Source organism: Typopeltis vanoorti, chromosome 9, assembly GCF_054136105.1.
Source record: "Typopeltis vanoorti isolate ZY-2024b chromosome 9, IOZ_Tvanoo_1.0, whole genome shotgun sequence".
Classification (NCBI taxonomy): domain Eukaryota; kingdom Metazoa; phylum Arthropoda; class Arachnida; order Uropygi; family Thelyphonidae; genus Typopeltis; species Typopeltis vanoorti.
Window position 1 is genome coordinate 49,783,211 of NC_143557.1, and position 26,027 is coordinate 49,809,237.

The 26,027-nt window shown below is 37.2% G+C and overlaps 1 protein-coding gene and 1 non-coding gene across 2 annotated transcripts in view; both read left to right on the forward strand.

Annotated features, from left to right (window-relative positions):
• The first annotated feature begins 1,001 nt into the window (after positions 1–1,001).
• The window catches only part of LOC150103028 (uncharacterized), a 110,023-nt gene continuing 84,997 nt past the window's right edge, over positions 1,002–26,027 (forward strand). The window contains exon 1 of the mRNA XM_090398143.1: positions 1,002–1,134. The gene's annotated coding sequence lies outside the window, so the exon portion shown is untranslated. The remainder of the gene's footprint in view (positions 1,135–26,027) is intronic.
• Positions 15,123–15,229, forward strand: LOC150103029 (U6 spliceosomal RNA). Its single transcript, XR_016548898.1, has one exon. It is a non-coding gene; the product is annotated as a U6 spliceosomal RNA (small nuclear RNA).

The following is a 26,027-nucleotide window of genomic DNA, read 5'->3' on the forward strand; positions in this document are numbered from 1 at the left end:
GACTGAGGTAAATGGCTGTCAGTTCAACGTGGCTAAGTGTAAGGTGATGTACTTCGGGAGGATAAGATCGCATGCTGTTTACTATATTAACGGAACTGAACTGCAGGAAGTTGATGAGACAAGAGACTTGGGAGTTATTGTGGACAGAGAACTTAAGTTTAAAGGGCATGTTGCAAAGCTTGCCAAAGCATCAAATCACATTGTTGTTGAGGAACACACTAACAAGCAGGGATAGGGAGTTTTTGTTCCACTCTATAAGGCATTAATAAGGCCGCATTTGGACTATTGTGCACAGATCTGGTCGCCAGGATTTCTTGGTGATGCGGAAGTGGTGGAGAGGATTCAGAGGTGGGTTACAAAGATTGTTGCAGGTCTGTGGGATGTTCCCTATGAGGATAGATTAATGATCTGTTGGTTCCAAAAACTAGCTGATAGACGTAGGAGAGGAAATATGATAGAGGTATTTAAATTGTTAACAGGATTTTACAGGATTGATACTGATGATATTTTTAAGACCAGTGCAGGATGTGGTTAACAAACTTGTTAACCACACTCTTACACAATGTGAGATTGTGTAAGAGTGTGGTTAACAAGTTTGTTAGGACTAGATTTTTTACTTGGAGGGTTGGGAATGGGTGGAATGCTTTGCCAGAGGTGGTTGTGAATGCTTCAACTGTGAATAAATTTAAGGAGAGGTATGACAGGTATTATGTAAATAATGGTTAGTGTGCCAATGTCGGGTCTCCCGCGATGAGTCTTTTGACTCAATGGAGACACCGTTAAAATAATAAGTAATAATAATAATAATAATAATAATAATAATAATAATAATAATAATACGTGGACGCATATTTTGCACTTTTATACGACCTAAAAATCCGAATCCCAGTTATTACTACCTGGGGAACTTTTCCCTAATCTGGGGAATATTTGAGGTCTAATCTGGGAAATTCGAAAAATGTAAGTGGCAGCCCTGGCTCTGTAGTAGATGGCAGCACTTTTTTAGTTAACGAATATGTGTGGCAGTTTCTGGTTTCTTATAGTAATGAAAGTTATTTGAAAAGGCGAGAGTTGTAAAAGGAAAATATCAAGAGGAAAGCAGTAGTTATGAAGTGAAGTTCATAATTAGTTCAGGTACGTAATAATTTGAACAACAGGATATCTTAAAACCACATGCCATTGTATCCACGGAAATCATAACGAACCTAAACCTAACGTTTTCAAACCATTATTTACAGGAAAAAAAAATTGCGTTAAATAAAAACAACAACAGAACATCGCAGCCAGATTATTAAGGTATTAGAAAACTAATTTTTTTATGCTTTTGAGAAATAAGGAAATATAATTGAGAACTGCTTGCCAGATCTGCGACTAGACTAGTATGGTTCTGTTGCTTAAAAATTGTATGGTTTTTAGGAGGTAAACTATAAAATTACTGCAATATGGATTAGTTGAAGTATGTGTAGCAGCAGTGGTATTATTTTTTTGAATTGCTAGTGAAGCTTGGTTTACATATTTGCAGCATGTGTAGCAAATGTCTATCCAATGCTATTACAGTGTTCATAGAATGAGGTCGGTGAAGCATTGGCCACACGTTTTCCATTATCCAATGAAGTGACGCACTGAGATGGGGGCTTAGCTTTGTTTATCATTTTATGTAAGTACTAATGAGCTACGGCACGAAATTTAGAGGTAACGTGTTATGGGATCTTCTCCAAGTTGTAACTATAACTTCTACCGAATTTTTTTATTTCGTAAGGGGAGAGTTCACTTTATGACAAGACAGGTATGCACATTTCAATTAAGAGTGTATTGTCTCTCTAGATTAGCTGAATTGGCCAGAGAATCCTTTTCACTCATGGATGCAGATAATAGAAAGGTGATAGTAACAGGTGGAATAGGGAGGAGATGAAAGAATAGAAGTAAAGCAATTGAAAGTGCTCAGAATGTGCTGTGAACACAGTAATAGCATTAGATAGATTTTTGTCTATCTGCCTATACATAGATTGGATTTCTGCTAATGGATACTAAACACGTTTTTCTTTTTTTTAATGTGTATCCCATCTACAAGAGAATTTAAACTTATTGTATGTATGTATCTATGTTAGTATACTAGATGAACTAAGAGTTACATAATCCAGAGACACTAAACATGGATTTTTTTTCAAGCCACTTCAGCTGTCCAATAAGCAGAGTGGTGGCTTCACACTGGGTAACAAAAATCATCTATCACCTCAGGACTTGCAAACCATGCATGTTACAAAGGAATTCAGACCTATTGCTTGTTGCTTGGAGAATAGTTGTACTGTTTACTTGACCAACAATGCTGGCTAAATAGCACAGAACTGTCCCATTCAACAGGACAGTGCACTTTATCATATCACACATGTTGTTATGGCATGCTTAAGGCAAATGATGTAGAGGAAACTTGACTAGCTTATACAGAGTTCCAATTTCAATCCTCTAGATCATCTTATGGACATAACTGACCACTTTTACAACAGTAGCATATAGTCTAAATCCGGACTCATTGTGAACTAATGAAGAGCATGATTCGAAGGGTGGTTCATTGTCACAAGGGAATGGGATATATTTTATTATTGCAGTATGTGGGCAATTTGTATTTTTCTGAGATATGCTACTTTCATACCAGTTTCTCCTTCACTACACCTGCCACTTTCCTGGCCTTCACCCTATTATAATTTTTCATGCAGTAGATGTTCTTTATACTTAATTTTATAACATTTTCTGCATGTTTTGTCTAATTTCATGATTCATTCAGTTCATCAGCATTTTATTTAACCCTGTTACTTTTAGAATTACAGTCAGCCATTGCCATTAGCAGCTTATCACAAACTGATCCCAGGTGAAACTGTATTCTTCACTTTCAATTGATCATGCCAAAGTAGGTCACCAGTCGGTTCCTTGGCTTTGTCATAATATGATCATTAGCTTACACATCTTTTTTCTTCACTGAAACTTACACCTGCTTGGCTGCCATTTCCCATACATGATGACCCTCACTAACTTGTTGCAACATGGCAGTCTTCTTTTCTGTTATCGCTGCATCCAACAGTTGTCCTTGATGTTATCACCTATACCACATGATTTGTTGTGTATTAATCCCTAAGCAACTGAAGGATCATTCTTGCTCACATGGTGTTTCCTTCTTCTACCCAGTTCTTCCATAAACAGCGCCTGTAATCAAGGGACATCCATTGATGATGACATCAACATGTCATCAGCAGATTGTAGAGAATTTAATTAAAAGCACAGAAAGTGTAGCTTATCCAGCAATATTTTATTATTATTACATTGATATCTCCATTGGACCTGGTTGGCTGAGTGGTTAGCATATCCTCTCTCTCTCTAGCCAAAAGGCTGTGAGATTGAATCCCATCTAGGGCATATATGTTTGTGATTTTTCACCTTCATACATACATTCATTCATACAAATATATACAGTCATCTCTCGACTTACGTCCGTGCGAGTTACATTCGTTTGAAGATGCGTCCGTGATCCCATAAGGGAATACATAACATTTTCGATGTTATATATTGAAGATGCAAGCGAGCATAAAGTAAAAAAGGTTGGTTTCTATTTAGCAACAATGCGTCATGTGCAAGTGAGAACAGCACATTCAGTGGCAACTTCATTCAGCAATTGGCTCGTGTCTTCAACAGTTCCTCTGTTGATTTTGTGTTTGAGAAATAGATTATTTATGTGTTTAACATTAAATATTTTGCGATATTTTGTGCAACACGTTCCCTACATGTCCCCCTACAAACATCTATGCCCAATTGAAAAACATAGTGAAGATTCACAGAAAAAGAGGCGAGCAATTGATCTTGAAACAAAGTTGCATGTTATAAAGCAGCATGAAGCTGGTAATCCCATCGATGTGATTGCACATGACTTCGGATAGTCTCATTTTAGAGTGACAACCTTTTGAAAAATATGGATAAAATTGTAGAGGCTGTAAAAGGATTTGCTTCCATTAAATTGACGATAGTGACGAAGCAATGAAAAGGTCTTATTGGTGATATGGAAAAGCTACTTGCATCATGGATAAAGGACCTGAACCAAAAGTGCATACCCCTTAGCACTATGACCATAATCCTAAGGTACTGAGTCCCTTCAATATGTTGAAGGAGAAAGCAGGGCCCGATTACAACCACAAATTCAATGCTTCTTCCAGTTGATTCATGAGATTCAAGCAGTTTTGCGCTGCATAATGTGAAAATGTATGGTGAATCTGCAAGTGCCAATGAAAAGGCTGCCAAGGAATTTGTGGAGAGGAATTGGATAAAATTATTACAGAGGAAAATTATTTGCTACAGCAAAGATTTAATATGACTTGTTTTGGGAAAAAAATGCCGGAGCAGACATTCATTCACCAAAATCTAAAATTTATGCCTGGTTTCAAAGTTAAAGACCATATTATGATTCTGTTAAGAAGTAATGTGGCTGGATATAAACTGAAACGATTTGTGATATAGCACAGTGGGAATCCATGAACCTTCGAAAACATTAAGAAGCATACTCTTCCAGTTCATTATCAAAGCAATAAGAAGTTGTGGATTACTCAAAAATTGTTTGAGGATGCCTTAACCCCTTAATATACAAAGATGCCTGTGACACGTCTTTTGTTTTATTGCCGAAATTGATTTTGAATTTTGGTTTCACATATAAATACAACCGAATATAGATGCTAGACAATCTTGAGCCTATTTCCTTTCAGCCGAGAAAAGTTGCCAATGGTGTCTATTGGCTATTTCGTTTGCTTTTGCACAAATTCATCATTCTTCTTCTTATTGTGCTATCTTCTATCGAAGGTCAGCGACCATCTTGGCGAACAAACTGTGGTCTTGTGCTAATCTGAGCAGTTGTGCACTGCTCTTTCCTGTCCACGTCTTGATGTTGTCAAACCATGATATTCTTTTTCTTCCTCTAGTTCCTTTGCCATCAATTCTTCCTACCAAAATAGTTTGTACAAGTTGGTATTTGCTATTTCTCATGATGTGGCCAAGATATGATGTTTTCCTTTTCTTGATTATTTGTACAAGATGTTCAGCTTTGCCAATGGATTTTAAGACCTCTTCATTGGTAAGTTTTTCTGTCCATGATATCTTTAGCATTCTTCTGTATAGCCACATCTCAAAGGCTTCGATTTTCTTGATGGTTGTCGCCTTCAATGTCCTCCACAGAGCAGAATAGACCACACGTAACATTTCAGCATTCGGCATCTGACTTCCATGTTTAGGTCTTTATTGCAGATAGTGTTCTCATTTTCATGAATGACTGCCGTGCAACTTCAATCCTTGTCTTTATATCTATTTCTGGATCCCACCGTTCATTAAGCCAACAACCAAGATATTTATATCTTGACACTTGATCAATATTTTTCCCATTGAGTGTCAGTTTCATTGATGAGGCTGGATGTTTGCTGATGATCATGTATTTTGTCTTGTTGATGTTTATATTTATTCCCATTCTTTGGCTTTCTATGTGTACTCTGTCAATGAGTTTTTGGAAATCCATAATGTTATCTGCAATTAGCACGGTGTCATCTGCATATCGTAGGTTGTTAAAAATCTTTCCATTTATTGTGATTCCCTCTGGGCATTCTTCCAATGCTTTTTTAAAGATTACCTCTGCGTATATGTTGAACAGGAGTGGTGAGAGCACACATCCTTGTCTCACTCCTCTTTTGATGTTAATATCACTGGTGGTAATGTTGTCTAATTGAACGGTAGCTGACTGATTCCAATACAGATTTGTTATTAGTCTTATGTCTTGTTCGTCTAGCCTTGTTTGTTGAAGGACTTCTATTAAGTTAGTGTGTTTGACTTTTTCAAATGCTTTTTCAAAATCTATGAAACACATAAAGACAGATTTCTGTTTTTCTATGCATTTTTGTATCAATATTTGGGTACAGAAAAGGGCCTCTCTAGTACCAAAACTGTTCCGAAAGCCGAATTGTGTTTCACTTAGAGTTTCTTCACTTTTTTCTATAAATGCTATTCTGAATTACTTTCAAAAATATTTTTAATGTTTGGCTCATTAGACTAATAAGTCGGAAATCACCACAGGAATTCACTTTGGGTTTCTTTGGGATAGTGATAAATGTAGATTTGAGCCAATCTGATGGAAATTCATCACTTTCATATATTTCATTAAATAGTTTTTCAAGAAGTTTGATGTTATCTGGTTCTATTAATTTTAAAAATTCTGTTTGCACACCATCTGGTCCACTGGCTTTTCCTGTTTTACTTGTTCGTATAGCATTCTCTATTTCACATTTCATGATTACTGGTCCTTGAATGTTATCTTTTATATTTATAGGCTTCTGTCTAGTATCATTGAAAAGTTCTGTTACATATTTTATCCAAATCTGTGCTTTATTCTCTTCTAGAATTATTTTTCCATTTTCTTCTCTTAGAGACACTATTTGCTTTTTCCTCAGTTTTCCGGAAATTTCGTTGAATTTCTTATACAGATTGAAATTATCATGTTTCTTCTGAAGCAGTTCAATTTCATTACATAAATTTTTCATCCAATTTTCCTTGGCTTCTTTTATTTTTTTCTTGACGATGTTATGTGTTTCTGTATACCTGGCTAGGTCTTTGTTTTTGTACATTCTTCTTGTATCAATAAGAGAGAATCTCATCTGTCATCCATTCCTGTTGTTTTATATTATTCACATAACCTACTTCTTCAATACTTGTTGTTACGATGGCATTCTTTAAGCTATTCCAAAGTGATTCCACACTTTTATTTTCTTCTATGTTAATCTGTTGTAATCGCAGGTTAAGCTGTGTCTTGGCACTTTTATTTATGTTCGGGTCTTTCAGTTTTTCTACATCAATTTTCTTTTTCTTCTTTTGTGATTTTTTAGCTGATTTTAATCTAAGACGTACTTCTGCAACTATGGGATTGTGGTCTGATGAGATATCTGCTCCAGGATAAGTCTTTGCACTCTTTATACTACTGTGGAATCTTTTATTTATCAGTATATAATTAATTTGATTTCGGACAATGTTATGTTGGTTATCTTGAAGCGATTTCCAAGTGTACAGTCTTCTGGGTGGAAGTTTAAACCAGGTATTTGCTATTGTTAGATCTTCTTCCTGACAGAACTGGACTAGGCGATCTCCTCTGTCATTTCTGGTGCCTAAGCCATGTTCGCCAATAATTTCTCCATCACCCCCTCTTCCTACTTTTGCATTGAAGTCACCCATCACTATGTTTATATCATGTTTCTTTGTTAGGTTTTTAATCTCTTTTAGGTGTTCATAAAACTCTTCAACATCTTCTTCACTTTTGTCAGCTGTAGGTGCATAAGCTTGGATGATATTTATGTTAACAGGGTTTCCCTTAAGTTGTAACAGCATTATCCTTTCAGAAAATGGAATCCAGTTTAGTACTGATTTATTGATTTCTTCATCTACTATTACAGCTACACCATGTCGATGTTTGTTCTCATCATTCCCAGAGTAATACATTGTTGTATTATCTTGTTGACACTTTCCAGATCCTGGCCATCTTGTCTTGCAAATTCCCAAAATCCGGATGCCCAGCCTCTTCATTTCTCTTGTGGCATTTCTTAATTTGCAAGCTTCATACAGAGTTCTGACATTCCAAGTTGCAATTTTAAAAGTGGACACTATTTTGAGCCCGGAGATTCTTCGCACCCCTGTCCCATTTAAGGGACGCCGGGAACTTGGGGCCGTAAGGGTTTGCTCGCCATGGTGGTTGTTCTGGAGATAAGGTAGAGCAGTAGTTTCTCCGTTTGCTTTCTGCTCCACAGTATTACAGACGTACACAATATAATCATATTGTCATCTGCAAATCTCTGCTCACAAGCTTTTCCGTCATCATTTGGCTTCAACCTTGTCTCAGTACTGACAATGCTGCTTCCCAATGTCAGGGGCAGTGACCCCAGCAGGTACTTATTTAATGGCGGCAATTTGCTGGATCAAAATTCATCATTATTTTTCAAATAATGATGATTTTGATCCAGCAAATCACCCTTGCCCAAAAATTGGCAGAAAAATGAGCACTTTCTGGTTTTTAATTGGTATGTTAAGGGGTTAATCGACTTTTATGCGAGTGAAATGGAAAGCTATTGTGTGAAAGAAATTGCAGAATTTAAAATTTTATTAATTCTAGATAAAATTTTATTAATTCTTTGGTGATCTTCACTCCAACATCAAGGTCATGTTTCTCCCTCCAAACACTACTTCATTGATCCAACCGAAGGATCAGGGAGTTCTTGCAGTGTTTAAGGCTTATTATCTACGAAAAACTTCACAAGCCATTTGTGCCAATGAAGGAAATGATCAGACTCGCATGCCATTCTGGAAAGCATTCAATATTTATCATGCTATTAAAAATATTGCTGTCGCTTGGGATGAAGTGACCTCTCAATGTGTGAGTGGCATATGGAAAAAGATATTAAAAAGGCTTGAGCATGATTTTGGAAGTTTTAAAAAAAATTAAGACATTTGTAAATTGAGTGAAGAAATAGTGGGCCTAGCAAACAATCTGAATCTCGAAGTGAATGATGACGACATAATTCATTTCATAGAAATTGCTCCTGAAGAGTTTACCAATGAAGAATTGGTTGAACTGGAGGAACAGTGTGTTGCAGAAGAGGAAGAATGAGAAAAGGAAGAGGGAAAAGAGAAACAAGATGAGGTAGTTAAAGAATTCACAGTGAAGGGTCTTGCAGAAATGTTCTCTGCAGTTAGCGATGGTCTCAGAATGGCTGAAGACATGGACCCCTTTCTTCTAATAAGTAGCATACTACTTATTAGGGAAAGGAAAGTACATGATGCATTTGCTTGCTATAAACAAATTTATGATGAAAAGAAGAGGAATAATCAAGGTACATTGGATATTTTCATTAAAAAACGATAGGTTACACCAGAAGTCCTTCACATAGGGAAGGTAATGAAGATGTGATTGTGGAGGAAGATTTGAATGATTATTCTACTGTTTATTAGTGGCATTAATGCACAGTACAGTTTTATAAGGTTTAAATGACAGAATACTTATTAGGGACTTATACTTATAAGTCCCTAATCTCTATAACTCTGTTGATTTAATGTATGGACTTATGTCGTGCCGGATGGAATGGAACCTCAACATAAGTCAGGAGATGACTGTATGCACTCTCTCCCAATATGGAATGGGTCATGGGAGAAGTAGACCCAGCCCTCCTGCAGTAGGGGGAAAATACAGTCTGAACATCATCATTTCCATAGAGTCCACAAAGAGGTCTAAACATTTTAATAAGCATCAGTCAGCATTTGCACATACCTGTCATACTTTACTTTGAGCTCATTCACTGACAGAGCATCACAACTGACTGGCAATTCTGCTGATTTACCACTCTCCAAGCAAAAAATCTAATCCTTACACTCTTGCTCAGTTTCTAGAGATGATATCTAATTCTTCCCTGTTTGTCATGTACCGAAAAATTTTTTCTGTGTCAATGCTGTAATAACCTTTAAGTTATGTATATTTCCTGAAATATGATATAGACATAGGATTTCAGTGTAATTCCCTTTGTCTGTATCATATTTCCCAGTTAATTAATGGAAAATATGGCATTTTAACTAATTTCTATAACTTTCAAATCTTAAACCCACCCTAATAAAGAACATCCCATAGATATGTCATCATGTTGTTTACTTACCTCTTGATTCTCTTCATCCCCCCAAAAAATTCAGGTGACCAGATCTCTGCAAATTAGTCCATATTGGGCTTCATCTCTGCTTGTGTTTATTAACTAGATAACCCTCTGAACTATTTTAATCACTTTTGCACTATGCCTGCCTTAAGAAATTTAACTCGCAGTTCACCCCCCCCCCCCCCCACACACACATCCCTAGTCTCATCAGTTTCCTGCAACTCATTTCAAGCTGGTAATCTTTTCTTGAAATGCATAACCTTATATTTTGTCACACTAAAGTGACAGCCATTCTCTTTTATCCATGCTGTCAGTCTATTTAAATTACCTTTCATTGTTTCTATAACATCCTTATTGACGTTGCTTTGCCTAGTTTTGCATCAGCAGTAAATGAACAAGTGAATATTTCCCTTTTAGTTTATTTCCTGTATGTAAAAATTAAATAGCAGTGGCCTGAGTATAGAGCCCTGTGGCACACCACTGTTTACACACCTTCCCCTGTACTCTTCCTCTCCATAAATTACACAGTCCAACACAATTTTTGCTGACTTTTATATGAGACTTGTTTTTTACTAATTTGGGTGCGCTGATTTCAAATATCAAACCCATTTTTCTCTATCATGTCAGGTTTTTCCTCTATGGCATTTTCTTTTTGCTAATTTGTAAGTTTTTGATAGTTTTAAGGAGGCAGTACTATTTAGATAATCAGAAAAATCGATTTTTTAATATTATTTTCTGAAAGTATGTACTTTTAAAAATCTGTTCCTAACTTTTTATCAAGAAATTCGAAAAATTCCCGAAGATATAGCCTATTATTCAAAGCGGTGCGCAGATCAGAATTGGAGCGCTCGCCACTCTCACTTGTTAGTAAACGAATAAATACGTAAGAACCTGCAACGGCACGTACTGGCGCTTTGAATGCGAGAGAGGCTGAAAATTAGATACATAACTACTTAACAATATTCATTAAAAATTACAAGAATATTTATAAAAAAATAACAATTTTACTTACACATGAGTTTCAGGGAATAAATTTTGGTTTGTAGCAATTTCTGTTGTGTGTTCTGTTTTGGCAATCCCTTTGAATTGCCAAAACAGAACACACAGCAGAAATTCTCACATGATGGCCGACTACTCCAACAGTAGTCGGCCATCATGTGAGAATCCCATCTTCCTTGGTACCGATCTTCCATAGTTTTTAAGTCTTGATGAAATCTTTCGCCTTGTTCATTGCTTACAGCACCTAAATTCTCGGGAAATCTATCAAGATGACTGTATAGGAAATGAAGCTTTATGCTCATGTTGCTAGGCGCTGGAAATTTTCAAGCATTGTTTCCACTAGATCTTTGTAATTGCACGCTTTTTTTGTTTCCAAGAAAATTATTTGCAACCATCGTAAATGAAGTCCAGGCCTCTTTCTCAATTTCGTTCATAGAGTTGATGAAATTTGGGTCTCTCATTAAAGTTCTAATTTGCGGTCCATCAAATACACCGGCTTTAATTTTTTCATAACTAAGTCGTGGAAATTTTTCACATATGTATTGGAAACAGTCACCTTGTAAATCTAAAGCTTTAACATACTGTTTCATAAGACCTAGTTTGATGTGTAGAGGTGGAAAAATGATTTTTTCTCTATTGATTAAAGGTTGATTTATAACATTCTGTTCTCCAACATTTAAGGATATTCTAAGAGGCCAGTGTTTCTGACTCCACTGTTGGTTTCTAGCTCGACTCCCAGAAGCATAGAAAACACGGAAACTTTGTATATCCTCTTTGAAAGCCAAGTAAAAAGTTCACCATTTTAAGATCCACACAGATGATCCAGTTATTGTCTGTATATTTTAATAACTTCAGAACCTTTTTAATGTCCTCATATGTTTCCTTTAAGTGGACTGAATAGCCAATAGGAATTGAGCCATATATATTCCCATTGTGTAGTAAGACACACTTGAAATTGGCATGGCTATTTCATTGGGATGAGCAACTGGCCGAATTGCTGAGTCGAGATTTGGATACATAATTTTTTTCTTATTCTTCTTATTATAACCAGAAGTCTGAACTAATCTGGGTGCGCTGATATCAAATATCAAATCCATTTTTTTCTATCATGTCAGGTTTTTCCTTTATGGCATTTTCTTTTTGCTAATTTGTAAGTTTTTGATAGTTTTAAGGAGGCAGTACTATTTTGGGTGGCATTCCAATGAGCCAAATCATTGGAATGCCAAAAGCTAATTTTTGGCGTTTTCGCTTGCTCCACTGTTGTAAATTTTCTACACATGACTTACACACTTTATTTGGAGCCCATGAATTGTCCTGATCTGCAAGTTTTACGTCCAAGTATGCAAAGTACACTTTCTTAACAAAATCAGTGATATTTGTCCTTTGACTGGGAACAGTAAAGCTGCCACAAATGTAGAAGAAGGAATCTACACTATTGACACATTTTTGAGTAGTAGACATGATATATTTTCTTCACTGCCGACTAACATGCAATTAACAAGACAAAAAAAAACAGACTTTATTGAAACGTTATAAGTGCTCATCGTACTTTTATGATTGATTAACGATTGACTGATTTTGATCGTTCTTTGTCTGCTATGACGCATAGAGCATTCATTTGTTTTAGGCAGTTGTCATCACCTACTTTTCATCACCTAAATGTATTAGGTCGGTTATCGGCCTTTCTCGCATTCAAAGCGCCAGTACGTACCATTGCAGGTTCTTACGCATTTATTCGTTTACTAACAAGCGAGAGTGGTGAGTGCTCCGATTCTTATCTGCGCACCATTTTGAATAATAGACTATATCTTCGGGAATTTTTCGAATTTCTTGATAAAAAGTTAGGAACAGATTTTTAAAAGTACATACTTTCAGAAAATAATATTAAAAAATTGATTTCTTTGATCCTCTAAATAGTACTGCCTCCTTAAAACTATCAAAAACTTACAAATTAGCAAAAAGAAAATGCCATAGAGGAAAAACCTGACGTGATAGAGAAAAATGGGTTTGATATTTGAAATCAGCTCACCCAAATTAGTAAAAAACAAGTGTCAGATCAAAATCAGCAGAAAAAAAAATTTTTTTTGTTGGCCAGTGTTATTCTTTCTATCCATCAGCCTCCTTATTCATATCATAAATTTTATATCCATCCCCATTTGCTTCAGTTTATGGAACAGAGTTCCATGTGATATCCTGACATATGCTTTTGCAAAGTTCAGCAATATCTTTGTGTAACTATTTCCTTGAACCCATCTGTGGCAAAACCATGCTGCTGCTACTCCCATTCCAATCCACCCATTCCTTAATTTTGTCTTTAACCAACTTCTCCAGTATATACTTTGACCACCACCATTCCTAAGATGCTGATCAATCTTGCTCAGTCTTGAGCCGCTTTCAAGCAATGGAACTATTTTCTCCCCCTTTCAACTCCATTGGGATACACCAAAGGCCAATATTTAAACAATCTGGTCAAGAGACACATTAGTTATGTGTCTCTTGACCAGATTGTTATGCATAATATGCATAACAATCTGGTCAAGCATAACAATAATATGCATGCTAATATACCATCTAATTCCATAGTTGTATTCACATCAAGGTTCTGTTAGATCTTATGCACCTCTTGTTCATCAAACTCTATTTTCACATCAGCTCCTGTCACTGTTACTGCAGTATCTCCATCTTCTAGCTACACCATTGCAAAGTGATCACAGAGTAATTCAGTTGTGTCTGCTTTAGTACTTCTCCTCATTATCAGAATTCAGCAAAATTATTTTACTGTAATCATTATTCCTTTTACTTGCTACATACTGAAGGAACATTTTGGGGTTATCTTTGGCTTGCATATCCAATATCCGTTGAATAACTGAAGATTGTAGTTCTTAAGGAAAACATTGTGGAAGACTTTTAAAATACAAAGAAAGAAGGCATGAAAGAGAAGGATGAAAAGTTAGTTCAGTTTGTGTGAAGCTCAATATTGAATGAATGTTGATTAGCAGCTAGTCCACATTCATTCAGTAGCATATATGTTTATGGGTTTGAGTGAAAGTGAAGAAATAGTGTCAGCTTCAACAGGTAGTTTCATGTCCATGAAACTACCTGCTGAAGAGGCACAGAGCAGAAACCTATGAGATAGTAGCTGGAATGAGTCTCTAAGAGAAATGCTACCTTTCTGAAACTGCTGAATCGTCCTCTTCTGGATAGCATCAAGAATTTTTAGAGAGGTTTTTGGTCCCCACCTTAAATTGTGAGCACAGTATTCTAGGGTCAGGTGGATTTGGGATTTGTACAGTTTTGCAAGTAGAGAAGTGTCTTGAGCCAAAAAGTACACCAGTTTTTGAATGCAGAGGAGGCATGACTTTGATGTTCTTATGCCTGGAGAGGTTTGAGGTGTAAGCCAGTTCAAGAAGACATGGAGAGCTAGGTGAGGGAGATGAAGTGCTATCTTTGTTGTGTGAAATAAGACAGGAATGTATTTTGGGGCATTGAAGTTGTGACAAGGCCATTTTCACCCAAATGAAATTATGAAAGGAGATCAGTTTAAGGCATTGACTGTTGAAGATATTGTAGCTTGCAAGTGCTCTGCAAATGAAAAACGTTTACTGTCTTTCAGTAAAACCATGGGTGAAATAGTGTGGGGAAAAGTACAGAGGCTTGGGGTACTTCTTTCCACAGCTTGGAGATAAGTGCAGTGGGGTGATAGTTGATTTATCTTTTTCCTTTGGGATAGCTTATGTCTATAATGTAATTATCAGGATAAGAAAAGATCAATGGTGTTGAGGATGTGTGGAGAAGATTATTGGGTATTCTAGTAGGTAGATGGACATTCTATGAAAGATTGTTACTGGTGGCAAAAAGTACTATTTTGATCAATAGAATTGGAGAAGGAAAACTATTCTGGGTTATAACCATTGAAAAGCCAGAAAGGATGACCTTTTGTTTGGATATTGAGACTCTAGATTGATCAGGCTTCACAGACAGATAGTGACAAAAGTTCAGAGTGTTTGTCAGAATTTGGAAAGCAGTAGAGAAAGCAAATTAATATAAATAAGACAAGGAAATTTTGAGCCACAGCAGATCTTAAAGAGAGAATTTCTGGTTTGACATTTTCTAGTATGGGATGTAAGATGACAAATGCACTATACAGAAAGAATAATAAAGAAATACTGTCAAGAATGTAAATTGGGTTTGGACATCTCCAAGTGGTAGTGCTCATTGTTTAAATTAAATTTATATTGAGACCATGAATGTTGGTGAAGTGAATATGAATGCGATTTTTTTAGCTTTTTTTTTGTATCATTGGATTTTTTTCACTGTTTTAAAAGAATCTGTGATACAAATTTTTGTATATCTTTCACAGTTATTTAACCTTTGGAAAATGTTAAAAGAGTGAGGTGAAAGAAGAATACACAGGCTTGCCTCCCTGTACTTACTTTGGCAGTGTATATACTAAAATTGGAATGATACAGAGAAGATAAGCATGGCCCCTGTACAAGGATGACATGCAAAATCCTGAAGTTTACCCATACATGGTACTAATGTATTATAGGTTGATCAACCAATCTTGTGTATGAGCTCAACATAAAAGAGCACCCATTTTCCAGCCCATTGTGTGATCGTGACAGTTTGCCCCCCCCCCCCTCTCTCTCTCTGTATTTTGCTATATTCAGAATAAGGGATTATTTGGGAGAGTAAGTGGCAACATTATTTTATGCTAATCTAATTGGGAAGTCTCCTGATGCCTTTCCATTAGGCTTGGTACCATGTCCTATATAGAGGCCAGCCTGCAGAACCATTTTATTGCTGTACTCTCAAATAGGGACATTTGCCATCTTCACAGTGTGTGTTTATCATGGTCAACTACAACATGTGTAAGAAGAAAGTGGGTTTGAAACTGGAAACTAGAGGTCTGGAGGTCATCTACTCACTTTGGAGTCCAGTTGACGTTTTCTTCAACTGAGAAGGTATGCAATACTCACAAGGGTCATCAGAGCCCAGTCTGTGAAAATAGGCCATATCATGAGAAAATAGGATTAGCTTGGCTTGGTCAGGAGTGGCTATATGTTGTGCATCACCATTCCATTAGTGGCCCAGTATTTTTCATTGACTAGTAGTTGATTGGGTGCAAATCCTCTTGGAGGTTTGTACTCGATCATGCACACACGTGCACTCTCTCTCTCTCACACACACACTCATTCACTCACTCTCTCAGGTATGTCACGTCATCAAGCATTGGTGTGAACTTGGAGGAAACAAAAGAGAGGAAGTTGTTGATGCTAGACTCAGCATAGGTCAGTCATTTAACACATTATTATTATGTACTGAAAGCAGATGAAACACGCATGCAAAACTGTAATGCTTGTTTTACCATGAGTCATTTTGTGATGGAGTGGCCACACTTAACTTAAGAGAGGAATGATTTTTTTACTGATTTGGCTGAGCCATTTACACTTAGTTTTTTTTTTTTTTTTGTCAGACTTGGAAAAGTTGTGTGATTTTTTTTTGTTTTTGTTTTACAAAGAATTGATTTGTATAGACATTTCTGATCATAGATGTCTTATGTGTATATTTGCCATTGTTCAACTTTTTTTAAATTTGGTTTCATGTATATAAGTTATTATTATTTCATGTATATATAAGAAATACATGTTATTTATTTTTTATTACCATGCACACTGCTGCTTGTTAAGTGGTTTGGCAGATTTGCTATGAACCAAATCCCATCCTTTTGAGTTTGTATAATAACCTCTTATGTAGACGCTTTCAGATACCTAGCAAAATCCAGAAGTTTCTTGGTTTATTCATTTTCCTTCTGCAATTCTGTTATCTGTTTGAACACATTTGTGCCAAGCACCAGATAGATTATATCATTTATTTGCCCATGGTGCAGGATACAACAGATGGTTTGTATTTCCAGTCTATGTATCTAGCATGCTTACTGAAATATTTTCTTGAGGATAGAAAGGGCAAGAAGGGAGGGGAAGTGCTGGTGATGATTGCAGGGGAATTAAGTACACATAAGGTGGACATTAAAGAGTGAAATAGTGACAATGGTTATGAAGCAGTGTGGTGTAACATGTTACACCATGGAGGTTGAGAGGAAGACATATTTAGTTGGATGTTGCTATAGGCCTGGGAATGTGGAGAGTAATGATGAAGAAATGTATAAACAATTTTGATTAGTGAACAAAAGAAGGATAATTATTATGGGTGATTTTAATTATGGCAGTATAGATTGGAATGAAGAGATAGCATTTGGGAATAAGGAAAATGAATTTATTGAATTCTTGAGAGATAACTATCTCAGGCAGCACGTAAAGGAGGGTACACAAGAATTGAGAGTTCTAGATTTGATCATTTCATCAGGGGATGTAATTCTGAGAGGGGTTTCACTTTCTTCCAGTTGGTGAAAATGATCATGAAGTGATCACATATATTGTGACTAGTCATATGCAAACTTCTGTGAGGAAAGGAAATATGTGGAATTATAAGGCTGATTATGACAAGCTTAGGAGACAGCGTGGAGTTATAACATGGAACGAGGAGTTGAGTGGTAAGGAAATAAATGTTGCTTGGGAACTGACAAAGAAATACATAACAGCATCAATGTGTAAATGTATTCCAAAAGGCTGAATAAGGTAGATGTAAAATGGATGAATGAAAGATTTAAGCAAGAAATCTGGAAGAAGGTATTTTGGAGATGGTACAGAATGAATAATGGTAATAATCAGTTGCAAGAAGAGTATAACGAACAAACCAGGAGTGCGATTCATTAAGGAAAACTAGAGTATGAGCAGAAGTTGGCAAATCAGGCAAAGAAAAACTGCTGCAGAAGACATTGGTGAGGTATTCAGTGATCGATATATAAGGGTGTTTCATCGTGATCAGGGTGAAATCATGAGGAACTTAAGTGTAGAGGACACAGGTGAGGATGGCTTAATTGTGAGTGAGCAGGAGGTATTTGAAAAAATAAATAAACTTGATGTCAATAAAATGATAGAATTTGATGACCTATCACCATGCATCTTAAGGGAATGTTCCAGTGAATTGGCAGTAGTATTGGCATGCCTGTTTAATAAAAGTTTTGCAACAGCATAGGTTTTCCAAGGGAGTGGAAGGAGGATAAAATTATCCAACTACATAAAGGTAGTGATAAGGCTGTAGCTTTAAATTATAGGCCAGTCTGTATATCTGGAGTTGTGGTGAAAGTACTGGAGAGACTGGTGACAAGTAGGATATAGAAATGTGTTGATAATAGCAGTGTTTTCTGTGGTTATCAGCATGGGTTTGTTAAGGGAAGATCATTTCGCTAACCTGCGTACTGTAACATGATGACAAATACCTTGGATAGGGGAGATGCTTATACATTGGTGTACTTGGATTTTGCAAAGGCTTTTGATAGATTGCCACATGACATGCTTAATAATAAATTGAAACAGATGGGGATTGAATAACAGACTTCTGAGTTGGGTCAGTGACTGACTGACTTAGGTATCAGAAAGTTGTATTTAGAGATGCAGTATCCTGAAAGAGGAAGGTCACTAGTGCTGTACTTCAGGGGTCAGTTTTGGGGCCATTGTTGTTCAGTTTGTATGTTAATGATAATGGTTTGGGTTTAACTAGTGATTTGCAGCTGTTTACAGATGCAAAATTGGGAAGAGCAATGCAGAGTCAAGCAGATGTTATGACCTTACAGGAGGACTTGAATAGATTGCACGAATGGGTAGGTAAGTGTAGCTATCAGTTCAATGTTGCAAAGTATAAGGTTTTGAGATTTGGTAAGCAACAATGGGATGCAAAGTATACACTTGGTGGGGAAACTTTAATGGAGGTAGAGATGAGAGATCTAGGACTGGTATATATGGATCTGAAATTCAGGGGCCACATTACACAAGTTGTGAAGACATCACATCGAATAATGGCAATGATGCAGAGGACCCTGACATGCAGAAATAGAGAGGTTATGATGCCATTGTATAAGGTCTTGATCAGGCCTCATATGGATTATTGTGCACAGATCTTGTCACCGGGTTGTCATGCTGAGGAGGATATGTTGGAAATGAACCATAGAAGATTCACAAAGGTTGTCACTAGTCTTTGGAATGTGGAGTATGAGGACAGATTGAGAGAATATAACTTGCAGAGCCTTGTGAATAGGAGGAAGGGAGAGGGATATGATTGAAACATAAGCTAGTGAGGGGGTTGTTATCAGGTTGACATGGAAGAGATTTTTCATAGGAATGGTAGAAAGGGAGGTAGAACAAGGGGGGCCATTGCTGGAAACTGTATAAGGAGGGTGTGAGCAGAGAAGCAATGAGCATGTTCTTTGCATGGAGAGTGGTTGATGAGTGGAATGCATTGCCTGAGTGTGTTGTGAATGTAGACATATTGAATCAGTTTAAAGCATGGTTGGATGAGCATTGTGTGCATTCGTGTATACATCCCACAATCAGTCTCTGACTCCAGGGAGGTCAAATGCTAATAATTTGTTGTAGTCATGTCTTCCGCAGCATTCCACCTAACATTCTGACAAACCTGCTGTTTTACCGGTACATTCACTGTTGCCAGTAGTGAGAAGTTAGCTATACTACAGTATAGCCAACCTCTTACGATTACACTCATTCAGAGGGAGTCTTCTTCTATATGGTTCTCTTTTTTTTTTCTTTTTTTCTTCAGATCCTGCTTTAGACATTTACAGATTTTGTTCCTCTCTATTTTCCAGCCATTGTATTGTTTACTCTCATCACTCATCTCTTCACTGCCTTACATAGGTTCTAATAGGTTCGTTCTTTCTGTCTTCATCTCTCTACCCTCTTTTACCCCCCCCCCCCCCCCCCCCAACAATACTCATAGATCTTTTGCACATCATTTATATCCATCACCTTACAAATTTTTTGTACCTAACACCATTTCCTACATTCTTTCCATCTTAGTATTCTCAACTACACACCCCTACCTCCACCATGCACCAAATTATCCTCCACATCCCTTAAAAAGAAGGCATGAATGTAAACAACATTACTTGCACCAATGTTATCCCCCCCCCATGCGCATGGGAAGTTTGCACACCATCATGCAGCTAAGGAAGAAATTTCTTACTTTCTTTTACCTACAGCTGCTTAGTGCATTATGCGCCCGCTCACAACACACAGCTGAGTACTTACATGATTTCTTACATGTCTATACCAATAGTTCTGAGTTCCTTCTTGGATGTGCTGTTTTTCTCAATGTATTTTCTCAAGTTTGATTCTGTTACATTGCCACGCCATGGCTTTTGATTTAATTTATACTTGTTTTTCCTTATTTTAGATCTAATTAGCTTTTGCCCTATTTACTCTCAAGATCTATACCTAAATTTTGCCTTCAGTACACAATATAGAAAGACTATATATATCTGGCTGATTTCTAGATTAATCACGTGTATCACATACTCGGACAAAGGGTTTATCTTTTGTTAGGGACAAAATCCTTTGTGATTACTGTCTGAGATTATTTTCAAATCAGATACTGGCAAATTTATTTGTTACGCTGCGCCAGCCAATATCTTTAGGTTAGAAGGAATTCTTAACTAGGGAAACTCTCAGATAACATACAGAGGTGAAAAACTTATACGCTTAGCATTGAAATTCTCAATATCAACTATGTTTAATATTGTTTGCACTCGTGGCTTTTAAACATCTATTCTACTCCACATAGGCTCCGATTTTATGAGTGGTAATTTGAATTCATTCTGAGGCTAATGTCAGGTACAAAACATAAAACACATTTTATTGAGATCTTAAAGTTATACATTTACATTCATGCACTCAGTCAATTTCATGTCATTCTAAAGTAAAGAACTAGTTAAACCAACTGAAATACAACTGGATACAATCATTAGCTCCTTCTATAAGATTAAGCATTAAACTACACATTATACAAATTTTAAATTTCATCCATTCAATTCTCTTCTAAATTACTTTAGTTATTCACAGAAAATGCTTGTCACAAAACTTTCTCTAACAAAATGCTCAGTGGAGTTAAGCCACTGCTATCATCGATAATCACCTAAGAGTTCTATACTACATTGTCCTTGCTCAATAACTATATAATATTTCTTCACTCTAAGTGGGAAAGGAATAACAAAATTCTGTACATTACCAGCTCTTGGGAAGATTAACAGAAGTCACTTAATTCACATTTTCGTCTTACACAGCCCAATCCTCCTTCCTTGAATTGGGGTCAGAACATCTCCGCTTAGCCTTTATCCACATGGTTACTCATAGAGGTCATCCTACTTAGCTTTACCGAACGTCTGGCAATGTGCCCACATCTGTCTGGTTCTGATGCCGCATATTCTCATCAGAGCTGCCAGTTCAGGAAATTCCGTCCCCAGGAGATAGCTAGTCAGGGCACTTGAATTGCGGGTGCCGACATCTAACATCTCAGGGCGATCTGGAATCCATCAGGAGGCGAGAGAAAGGCCCAACGTCCAACCACATAAAACACCCGGAAAGGGTCAGGAGAACAAGACAAAAAGCCTCGAGAGAGGGGAACAAACCCCTTTCATTCTGCATCCTTGGCGCCCTCTTTACTGCCGCGTTCTTCAGCACGGCACTCGTCTTCTTTGCCTGAAAGATGATCTGGTATACAGCGTCACCTTGTGTATCGTCTTCACGAGAAAGCAAAATAGCGCCGCTTTCCGTGTAAATGCTTATGCCTCAAGCCAAACATTTACCCAAACGGTCTGCCTGCAAACTTTGGACTTTTTTTTTTTATTAGATATATGAAGAGCCAAAGGCTTCAATTCGGCGACATATGACTTGTTTAAGTAAAGGGATAATACATCTCATATCTTGTGTAGAGGCTTAAGTGCTGTGAGTTATGTTGGAGTTATGTTGGAGGTTTAATGGATTTTTTACAACACTCAGAAAGAATTAAATTAGAATTTAATACTCCTATATTTCGTCCTAGTCACTAGGACATCTACGGGGATTACAAAAACAATTAATGTAACATGCACACAAAAACTTACAATACTAAGCCCAACCACGTGGGTGACACTAAAGTCCTATCCAGGTGGAGTGCCCCCTAAGGGCGGTAGTAGGTGGCCTGGAATGTAAGGTGGGACCTCTGGTGATGAGTGTTTCCCAAATCTTTGGTAGCTTAATGCGACCGTATTTGTTAAGATTTGGTTGGTTTCTGAGAGCTGCTGCTGCTTCTAAGAAAAGTCTCTCTTTCTTGAATTTGCTGTGGTGGAGCATGGTGGTTTTCTTCCATGATACTCTGTGGGTGGTGTCCAAAACATGGTCAGCCAAGCCTGAATGGCCATAGTTGTGTTTAACGATGTACGACTTGTGTTCCTCCAGGCGGGTGGATGCTGATCTGCCTGTCTGTCCAAAGTACGCAAGCTTACAGGAACAGGGTACTTTGTAAACTCCAGGCAGAGAGAGAGGGGAGAGCTGATCTTTCGTAGAACGGATAGGGGTAGCAAGTTTGCGGTAGGGCTTATATGCTGTGTGTAGGTTATACTTTTTTAGTGTCTTGGCTATTTTTTCTGAAGTGCCTCGGATGTAGGGTATGGTGATGGCATTTTTAAATTCTTGTTGACAAGAGGGACGGGGTTTTCTTCATGGTGGTTTTCTTCCATGATACTCTGTGGGTGGTGTCCAAAACATGGTCAGCCAAGCCTGAATGGCCATAGTTGTGTTTAACGATGTACGACTTGTGTTCCTCCAGGCGGGTGGATGCTGATCTGCCTGTCTGTCCAAAGTACGCAAGCTTACAGGAACAGGGTACTTTGTAAACTCCAGGCAGAGAGAGAGGGGAGAGCTGATCTTTCGTAGAACGGATAGGGGTAGCAAGTTTGCGGTAGGGCTTATATGCTGTGTGTAGGTTATACTTTTTTAGTGTCTTGGCTATTTTTTCTGAAGTGCCTCGGATGTAGGGTATGGTGATGGCATTTTTAAATTCTTGTTGACAAGAGGGACGGGGAATGGGGGAGGAATTGATTATTTTTTTGATACTGTGTTCACTGTAGCCATTGGAGAGGAAAGTTCTGTGTATGTGGTTAAGCTCAGTAGTGAGGGCGGTTCCACTGGAACAAACATTGTGGGCTCTCTTGGTAAGGATTTTAATGATGCCATATTGTTGTGAGGGGTGGTGGTGGGAGAGTTTGTGAATGTATCTGCCTGTGTGTGTGGGTTTTCTGTTAACCTTGAACAATACAGACATATTGGTAAGCTTTGATATCTCTTTGTTTACCAATATTCCCTTAACTGACAATTTATCTCTCTTAGAAAACATTTTCCCCTCTGACATCTTAGATCTCTTTTCCTTTGCCATCAATTCTGGGTATTTCTCTTGGAATAACAAAATCTACAAGCAGATAGAAGGAACTGCCATGGGTTCCCCCCCTCTCACCCCCCCTGCCAATTTCTATATGGAAGATTTCAAAAAACGAGCCATAGACTCAGCCCCACTCAAACCTTCTATCTGGCTAAGATATGTAGATGATGTGTTCTCCATTTGGCCTCATGGCCCAGACACGTTAGACTCCTTCCTCGGTCATCTCAATAGCCTACATCCAAGAATCCAGTTTACAATGAAAAAGGAAAAGAACTATTGTTTACCCTTCCTAGACACCTTAGTCACGCGCCTGCCCAATGATACACTTGCCTTCACTGTATACAGAAAACCCACACACACAGGCAGATACATTCACAAACTCTCCCACCACCACCACCCCTCACAAAAATATGGCATCATTAAAACCCTTACCAAGAGAGCCCACAATCTTTGTTCCAGTGGAACCGCCCTCACTACTGAGCTTAACCACATACACAGAACTTTCCTGTTTACAATCCTTTTGATAGCTTAAGTACAAGTTTCTCCTTGTTGATATGTTAGACTTGTTAAATCTTGAATGAATGAATTTTTTTATAAATTCTCCCATTCAAGGTTACACAGTGGTCAGCATTCATAATGAAGAATTTATGGAGACACAACATATGTGCTAGAATAATTACTTTACTTAACATTAGGAAAGTAGCATTAAAATTAAGGGGATAAAAATCCCTTGTTGTTGTTTTACAGCCAGTAAGCGAAACTAAGATCGAGAACTACGATCTATGAGTTTCATGCCGAAGAACTATTGGCGAATCCAAGCTTAAGTGACTACTTGGTAGTACAACATCCAGGCAACTCGAAGCAAAGGTGGAGCAAGATCCTTCACTATCCTTGATATTTTCTCATAATGCAAAAACACAGCTCCTAGGAGATGTACTGTATTTTCTGGTGTATAAGATGCACCCAAGAAATTTAATACAATTTTCTGGAAAAAACCTAAACTTTAAACCATTTCAAAATTGTAATTTTTTCGATGTTGAATCACATATTTATGAAAAGAAATAATTTTGTCTTCATATTCTTTTGGCATTTTTTGACTGGTTTTTGTAAAGTAGCATACAAAGTCCACTGCATTTCATGAAACGGTAACACCATGACGCACCACTTTACAATCTTCAATGTTACGCTCACAGGCTACTTTGACTGCATGTGTATGAATCATTTTTGTTGAAATGGCAATGCCATTTTGCCGATTTTCTTGCACCCCATTTCAAAACTTCGGTCTCTAATTCTGGCCATTTCGCAATTTTTCGACGTTCCGTGCGCTTTTCATTATGCAAATTGTACAAGATCTCCTTCTGACCACACCAGGTTCTAATCATTTTTTCTGTAGGTGGAGGTCCAAAATGTTTTTCAGCTTCCCTATTCCCGTGTTCTTCTGCATATTTTATAACCTTCAATTTGTAACTTGAAGAATATGAATGTCGCCTGTTTTTTTCCATCACTAAAATCTATGGGGAAATATCAAACTGAACACAAAATATCTCAACACATCAACTCAATACTGATAAACATCAGTAACTGATTACTCGGATAAGATATTATGAAACTTGAATAGGGACTCCCCGTTCTTAGCCAATGACGTGCTAGAAGTCACGCGAAGGTCGCACATCAATTTGATTGCACCATTAACCGCCTACAAAGATCTTGGAACATAAATGGGAGTGAATATGGCTTTGAAAAGAGGAAACAATCTTTACCTTCATTATATAGGACGAACCCCATTTTTAAGGTAAAAAAGTGCGTCTTATGCACCGGAAAATACGGTAATACTGTCATTACATTATGAGGAGAGGTCACTACCCAGACCGGTTTCAACCTTTTTTGAGGTCTCATCAGTGAGTAGGTAGACCTGGATGATATCAAAGTTTAAGTGAAAAGAACTTACATACCTTCACTATACAAATGCCAAAAAGGTGTGCCTATATATTATAACTATAACTAAGATGAAAAGCCAAACAGCTATTTTTCTGGCGACCTTAATTAAAATTAAAGGGATAAAAATCCCTTGTTGTTTTACAGCCAGTAGATCGTAGTTCTCGATCTTAGCGTTTCGCTTACTGGCTGTAAAACAACAAGGGATTTTTATCCCTTTAATTTTAATTAAGGTCGCCAGAAAAATAGCTGTTTGGCTTTTCATTAGCAAAGTAGCATTTGATATTTGACCTGTATTGAGGTCATCATCAGGAAAAATACATGTGTATAAGATACAATCTACATGACACTGCACGATACAAAAGTAAAATGAATCTAAATGCTTGTTAATCTTTTAACCTAGCCTGACCTCTTGTGGGGAAAAAAAATTAAATATATAAATAAAATAAAAAATTAAAATACAAATAAATTAAAAACAAAATTACATTAAACATTTCTAAAGGCCTCTTGTATTGAGATTTTCTTCTGGGCTTGTTCTGGTTGTTATAAAGGTTGTAGATGAGTCCTCCACATTCTTGGAATGATTAATCTTTCATTTTTGTATTTGGATAATGTTTTAAAACATTATCCAAACCTGAACAAAAATGATGGATTAATCATTCAAAGAATGTGGTGGACTCATCTACAACCTTTATAACAACCAGAACAAGCCCAGAAGAAAATCTTAATACAAGAGGACATTTAGAAATGTTTAATGTAGTTCCGTTTTTAATTTATTTGTATTTTAATTTTTTATTTTATTTACTTAGTTATTTTATGTCTTGACAGGAATAGAAGTAGAAGAGTATAACATGTTTTGGCAGGATAGGAAGGGTAGGATGGTGGAGTGTTCCTTATGATAAGTCTTGCCTTAAGCTTTTCACGAACCATTGAGGTTCTTTAGCTTTTGACTTGACACATGGTTGTCTCAAGAATAAGGTGGTTGGCCTTATGCCTCCTGGTGTGTCCTCTGTCTGTAGATGCGTGTGCTCATGGGGCCAGTTTGCCTGTTCTGGGGGACGAAAAACT